The sequence below is a fragment of the Triticum urartu genome, chromosome 4 (assembly GCF_003073215.2).
Source record: "Triticum urartu cultivar G1812 chromosome 4, Tu2.1, whole genome shotgun sequence".
In the NCBI taxonomy this organism is placed as follows: domain Eukaryota; kingdom Viridiplantae; phylum Streptophyta; class Magnoliopsida; order Poales; family Poaceae; genus Triticum; species Triticum urartu.
In genome coordinates, this window is record NC_053025.1 from 17185362 (window position 1) to 17191371 (window position 6010).

A 6010-nucleotide genomic window follows, 5' to 3' on the forward strand; every position below is an offset into this window, starting at 1 on the left:
CAGCTTGGCCCGTCAGGGCAGCACCGTCCGCCCAGGAAGACCTCAACTCCGCACTCCAGGCGGCCCGCATACTGCCGAACACCGCGGGGCATGGGCGATGCGGACCGGCATCTTCCACCCTCACGCCGCGGTGCGCGCGGGCCGCCGCGAGGGCCTCAAGCTACGCAGCGGTGACATCACCGCACACCCGGCGGGAGCAGGCGAATGTGCGGGCCACGCTCATCATGGCACGAGAGCTGTTACGGTGCAGGCTGACCGGGAGCAGCCGCGATGCACTACTAGAACGCGTTGCCGAACTGATAGACTGTGCTTGCAGGGGCACGCCGCCCTTCTACTCCTTGTCCACTCCTCAGGTTGTGGCTGAGGCACGCGCAAGGGCCCGGCGAGCTCGTGCACCCCCCGGAGCAATGGAGGAGCCAGGATACACCAGCGTGGGCACCGGCGCCGCCTATCCTACTGCAGCAACTTTGTCACGGGCCGAGGCAAGCGCTGGTGGCCTACCATGAAGCCATGCTGGAGTGTGACCCAGCGGCCGCCAGGGCCTGGAGCCACGGCGAGGAGCTCAAGACGCGCTGCACTCAGGCGGTGGCCCCCGAGGGGCAGCCATCGATGCCTATGTGCCCCGCATGGTGAACCTGGAGTACAAGCTCGGGGAGGGCCCCAATACACTCCTTGGGCTGGCATGGGACGGCGGAACGCTGGAAGCAGGAGTTTTCCACGAGTCGCCTGAAGGCTCCGCCGATCCCTTCAGTGACGACGACGGGGTACATCAGGTATCGCAGGAGCAGGCGTGCACTAACCATGGGTTGGAGGTGGACCAGGCCGTGACGGTGGTCGAGGACCCAAGGGCGGCGGTTCTGTCCCCGACAGGAGCAGAGCGCTGGGGGCTGTGCATGGGGGGCTTGGAGCCACGGCCTCCCGCATGCCGTGTAGAGTAAGGCGCCGGACAGAGGTAGGTCCTCTACCGGCGGAGCGCTGGCGAGCCCTTCCCCCCGGCAGAGGGCCCATGGTCACCGGGGGCACCGCTGGCGTCCCCCTTGTCCCTTGGTCTCGTCCTGGTTTCCGGATGCCCCAATAGTGGTCGGGGGTGGCGCAAGGCGGGGCCCTCTTCAGGCGATATGAAGTAAGGCTCACGCCTGTGAAGGTCTCCACTCGTGAAACTCTCACGTAATAATGAGTGGGGTTGTACACGCCCCGGAGTCTTCGAGTGCCACCCTTGGGCCTCGGGGGCTCCCGCCCACGTCCCAGTGGTAGCACTTAGCTCCGCGCTGGTGGAAGACAAGAAGACTAGCTAGGCGCCGGACGCGGCTATTTGCTTTCCTCTCCCATTTTCTTTGTAACCTGGTTTGTCACCCTTTCGGCTTGAATTTGAAGTCTTTCTCGTTGCAAATAGTGGCGGGAGTTTTCCTTTGATTTCTGCTAGTTCTATCGCTTTCTGGTCATGCACCTCATTTTTAAGGCTTGCGCCTCAGGCCCTCCGGCTCGGGGGCTGGACGGTCGATCCCACCAGGCAGGTCTACTCCACCTCGGCAGGACCCCCCTTGGGGCAAGAGCGTATGCGCCGCGTACGCATCCTGCCGCGGTCAGCAGGACGCCCCTAGCCAAGCTCCCTGCAGTAGGGCCGCATGCTGCTCAGGAGGCTCAGGGCCGCGGACCCCTAGCGGTTTATCTCAGGAGAAGGGCGTGCCAACTGCCCTGCAACCAACACAAGACCAGGTAGGTCAGGATGAGTCGCGGTGGCGACCCTGCTCAGGAGCCCGCCAACTCGCGGAAGCACGTCCCAAGTTCGGCTTTAAGACGAGAAGAGAAGAGAAGAACACCAATTTATACACATAGGGGGATCTCCCCATCAAAACACTCTCACACCCCACGGGGCCATCTCCAAGTCTTTGCGTGTAGGGTGAAAACAGAGGGGTGCGAGCTTAGTCGGACATGTCGCTCGCAACGTCATCCGAGTCGCTCTCATGCGCGCTGCCGGCGCTTTTGCTAGAGTCGTCTTCACCATCATCAACCACACCACCTTCGTCCGCCACGACCACGGCCTCGTCGTATTCGGTAGCGAAGGCTCTGGCCAGAGCATCCATGTTATCATCCACCCAACGTGCCAGGTTGTCCCGGATAACTCCGGGAACGGGGGCGATGGGAGCGCCGAAGTCAATGTTGGGATCGACATTCTGAAGATGGCTAAAGACGCGGGAGAACGCGCGTCCAAGGAGGCCCCGGCTCTTTTCCTCGACAAGCTCGTGAGCCCTCTCGGCCCAGTCCTCCAGGCGCGTCACGACATCTGTGAAGAAGCGAAGATGGCCGGCATAGTCCTCGGTGTGGGAATGAGGGGCGTGCTCGTCGCAGATGGCGCCGAGCGCCAGGTTGGCCCTCGTCCTGAGGTCCCGGAGCATGGGGCATGCTCGCGCTGCAATGTTTGTCGGCGGATCGCCTCCTCCCTGCTCTGCTGCGCGATGGACTTGGCAACGGTAACCCGCTGCTGAAGCGGGAGCAGCTTAGCTTGGGAGGAGGCCAACTCGGCCTGCACGGAGATCAAGGTAGCCGCGGCGGCCTTCTCGCGCTGCTCCGCCTCAGCCAACCTCGACCTGAGGGCGGCGGTCCTGCCCTCAGCTTCAGCTTCAGTTCGTACACATTGGCAAGATCAGCGCGAGCCTCGGTTACCCTGCGATCAACTTCCTCCTGGGTCCTCGCCTCGCGCGCGCTGGCAGCATCTCCCGCTTGGGCAACTTGACGCTCCCTCGTCTCCAATCGCTCAAGCTCGAGGCTGCGCTCCGTGGCCTCCAGCATCAGCGCTTCCTCGCACCTCAAGATCTCCTCCTCGTCGGACGGCGCCCCCTTCATCAACGCCAAGGCAGCCCTATGTGCCTCCACTTGCTGCTCCAGGGAGGCATTCAGGGCCTGGAGCTCCTGCCAGCGCTTTTCGGCAACCTCGCGGCGGTGATCTGCCTCCCTGGCCTCCTCCAAGGCTCGGGCGCTGTCCTCGCGTGAGGTTGTGTGGGATGCTTCGGCCTTTGCGTTGGCGTGCTCGTGCTGGAGGCACCCGAGGTTGATGGCCACCTTCAGTTGACGCCACTCGTCCACCAGCCAAAGGCCCTCGGTCTCAAGGCGGCGTCAACATCCACAAGCTCCTCCCCAAGCCGACTCAGCGCACCCATCGTCTCCCGGAAAAGCTCATGACGGACAGCGCCCCTCTTGCGCGCCTGCTCGAGCGAACGACCAGGCCCGTCCTCCGCGCCGGAAGTCGCTGAAGAAATCCGAAGAGGCACGCCTCCCCCCGGCAGGGGGCTGGAGGCATTCCCCTTTCCAGTCGTCCTTCGAGTCTCAACAGAGGCCCGGAAGGGCGGAGGTTCGTTGCGTGAAGAAGACCCAAGGGCCGAGGTCACCCAGCCGTGGTCAATAACCAGAGGAGGAGCCCTTGGCACACCTTCAGCACCCCAAGCAGCACCGCAAAGGGGGAATGGCAAGAACGCGGGGTCAAGATGCCAGGCCGGCGCATGCACCTCTCCGGCCGACCTTGCACTGAGTGTGGCAGGCTGGCTAGAGGTGCTCAGGATTAGCAGAGGACTCGAGGTAGGAGAAGGCTGCTTCTCGGGAGATTTCGCCGCCTTAGTAGAAGGGACCCTGAGGAATCCTGCTCATGAGGGGAAGTAGCACTCGAGAAACTACAAAGATAAGGTACTCACTCGTCTATGGCGATATACTTCCTCTGTTTCAATGGCCGGAAGGCATCACCGCCGCAGCTTGGAGATCCCTTCCTCTTCCGGAGCATGTCGCCAGCAACGAAGGAGCAACTGTGCAGGTCGTGGTGGCCGCCTAGCTAGGCGGATATCAAGGCTGCGTGGGGAAGCGGGGACGCCCAAGTCCCGTCAGTCGCCACGCATCAATCAAGGCCGCAGGCGGTTGGGGGCTGCGGCGCTTCGCACTTGCCCCTTGGCTTCGCCTCAAAGCCAAGTCCGAGTGTGCCTTGGGCCCGGGGGCTACTGTCGGTGTTCTGGGAACGGGGGTCCCCAGACTTGCCTGCGTGTGGCCTGGAGCGTGGCTCCACCAGCGGCCCTGTACAGCCCATCTTCACCAGCAAACGCTCAAGACCCTCGCGAGGGGCCAAGCCTCGCGAGGCGGACAACACAAGACCTCCTCAGGGGCGGCCTCACTAGGTTGGCTCGCGAGGAGCGGAGAGATCAAGGCAAGGGGCACCTCATGAGGTTCCCGTGACGTGAGCCATGACGACCAAGGCCAGGCGGGCGCAGAGTACTCATTTCCTCTTTGGTGCTAAAGGAGCAGGCGCAGGCGAGGGGTCCCGAGGCATCACGCAAAGGTTTCCATATCGGTGCAACGAGACCAAGACCAGCAGGACGGCAGGACGGAGGTCATCACGGAGCCCACGACGGCGTCACCACCAGAGCCTTTGGCAGGTGAAGACCATCTTTTGTCAGGATAGCTTGTACTAGCTGCCCCCCTTCAAATTGGCCGTTGTGGGATCCCTTCCCGCCTGATATTTGGGAAGAGGACTCGGGCCTCTATAAATAGGACTAGCCACCACCGTAGGAGGCAACTTGAGGGAGTCCTGGATTAGGGGGTATCCGGACAGCCGGACTATATCCTTTGGCCGGATTGTTGGACTATGAATATACAAGATTGAAGACTTCATCCCGTGTCCGGATGGGAATCTCCTTGGTGTGGAAGGCAAGCTTGGCAATACGGATATGTAGATATCCTTCCTTGTAACCAACTCTGTGTAACCCTAGCCCCCTCCGGTGTCTATATAAACCGGAGGGTTTAGTCCGTAGGACCAAGAACAATCATACCATAGGCTAGCTTCTAGGGTTTAGCCTCTACGATCTCATGGTAGATCAACTCTTGTAATACTCATATCATCAAGATCAGTCAAGCAGGAGTAGGGTTTTACCTCCATCGAGAGGGCCCGAACCTGGGTAAAAACATTGTGTCCCCCGTCTCCTATCACCATCCGCCTAGACGCACAGTTCGGGACCCCCTACCCGAGATCCGCCGGTTTTGACACCGACATTGGTGCTCTCATTGAGAGTTCCTCTGTGTCGTCGTTGTTAGGCTTGATGGCTCCTTCGATCATCGATAGCAATGCAGTCCAGGGTAAGACTTTTCTCCTCGAACAGATTTTTGTTTTCGGCAGCTTCGCACTGCGGGCCAACACGCTTGGCCATCTGGAGCAGATCAAGAGTTACGCCCCTGGCCACCAGGTCAGGTTTGGAAGCTTAAACTACACGTCCAACATCCGCGGAGACTTGATCTTCGACGGATTCGAGCCCCTGCCGAGTGCGCCGCACGGTCACGATGAGCATGATTTAGCTCTGCCACCGGACAGTGTTCAGGAGATCGCACCGGCAACCGCTCTGACCCTCAATTCGGAGCCAATTGTGCCATCCATGGACGGGTGGATAGACTCCGCCACGGAGGCTGCATTCTTAGCGGCGATCGAGCCAAATACCGACCTTACCCTTCACGAGAGCCGTGACGCCAAACTAGCGGATTCTTCCCCGGCCATGGACTCCGAACCGCCTGCGCCCGTTCCTATTGAATCCGACTGAGCGCCGATCATGGAGTTCACCTCCGCGGATATCTTTCAGCACTCGCCCTTCGGCGACGTACTGAACTCATTAAGGTCTCTCTCCTTGTCAGGAGAGTCCTGGCCAAACTATGTCCGGCCGGATTGGGATGAGGATGACGAAGAAATTCGCTGCCCACCCACCACCGACTTAGTAGCCACTATCGATTATTTGACCGACATGCTCGACTTCGACTCCAAAGACATTGACAGCATGGACGATGATGCAGGAGATGAACAGGAACCACTGCCTACAGGGCACTGGACACCCACTTCATCATATGATGTATACATGGTGGACACACCCAAAGAAAACTACGACGAGGAACGGAAGGACGCAGCGAAGGATCGTTCCCTCGAGAAGCAGTCCAAGCGGTGGCGTAAGTGCCGCTCCAAATCCCGCCTCGGCAAAAACAACGATCATAT